Below are 1,488 nucleotides of genomic sequence, written 5' to 3' on the forward strand. Positions count from 1 at the left end.
TTTTTTCTCGAAAACGTGACGTGATGGGAAGTTTTGGACCCCAGATTCGTGTTCAGCACGAAAAATCCGTTCGGAAACACCAGGTCCCGTCTTATTCGCAAAACCCTTGTAGACCAGTGTTATTAACGAAACAATGCATACATATCAAGGATATCTGATTTGCTTTTCCAAAGTTCGACTGGAGCATTATTGATTGTGATTCCGAATGTCAATCGAATTGGGAATTTCAATCTTTTAAATTGAAATGGTGTATCGGTCGGAATCATGGGAATTCTTCACCTTTGAAAGGCCACGTTAAAATCTTTACTTACACTATTTTCTTCATCAATTTCTTTAGTGCGAGTCGCCTGCCGTTGCAAATTTTTGGCCGATTAATATTCCGCAACATGATAATTGGCACACCTATTTTCAATTTCACTATGTGGAGTCTACCAGAAAGATCAATCGAGTTCAAAAATTCCGTTGGATGGTCTTTTTCCACAACGGTGTTTATCGACGTATGTGCTATTTCCTCGCGTTGAATGGTGGATTGAATAATATTAGTGGTATTCACCAACGTGAGCAAGTGGCCTGGCAGTCTGGTAAAATGGCAGATCAGCTCAAGCAACGACTGTTTTCAATACCACTATTATTTAGTTGATAGACATCCTTATTCTTCGCAGCAAGAATAGCCCGTTCACTGAGCCAATCGAGGTTCCTATTATTAATTTTCTTAATAAAGAAACATTCTTTTGATCAGTTCTCCTTTCGATGTTTCTAAGTTACAAAAATTTGTCTTAATCTCTCATTGACTGGCAGCTTTGCGTTCCCAATGTCCAGTTATTGTCGCGCGAATACTTCAGCTGCAGTGTATGTATATTCGTCTTGTCGCAATGTTGACTATTTCAGGCAAGCATTTATCTCGTCCGCTAGTGTTAATCGGAGAACTACAGACAATTTTGCGTAAAATCTCCTGCGAGCAATATCAATGCATTCCCGAATGGTTGAACGTTTCCACGCAAATCTTACAACAATCGATCAACGACCTTAAGCGATTTTTTATGTGCACCGGTTACCCTGGAAATATTGCATGTTGGAGTTTCGATGATTTATATGTTCAATGGCAGCTCAAGAGCTGAATTGGCAATGCTCCCACCTGGTAACAATGTCGCAGAAATTCCAGACGAAGTGATAGTTAAGGTAATGCAATTTTTTGATCGAACCGTTGCCAGGATCCATCTGATAAGGAATATTTTCCTAGGACCACCTGGCGCATCCTCCCCCAACTCCGCCATTTATCATTTGCATATTCTTCTTCTACTTTAGCTTTGTAACCGCATAAGCCATTTAGGCCGAGCTCGACAAAGAACGCCAGTCAATTTCTCTCTGTGCCAACTTGGTCTCTCCATTGCAGCGGGGGCTACCTATTCCTCTGCTACCACCAGCGGATTGCGAGTTGAATTCTTTCACACCTGGAACTTCGGTTCCTATTGGACCGACATGTCTAAG

The sequence above is a fragment of the Rhagoletis zephyria genome, unplaced genomic scaffold (assembly GCF_001687245.7).
Source record: "Rhagoletis zephyria isolate East Lansing unplaced genomic scaffold, Rhagoletis_zephyria_1.1 Rzeph_scaffold_02859, whole genome shotgun sequence".
Lineage (NCBI taxonomy): Eukaryota > Metazoa > Arthropoda > Insecta > Diptera > Tephritidae > Rhagoletis > Rhagoletis zephyria.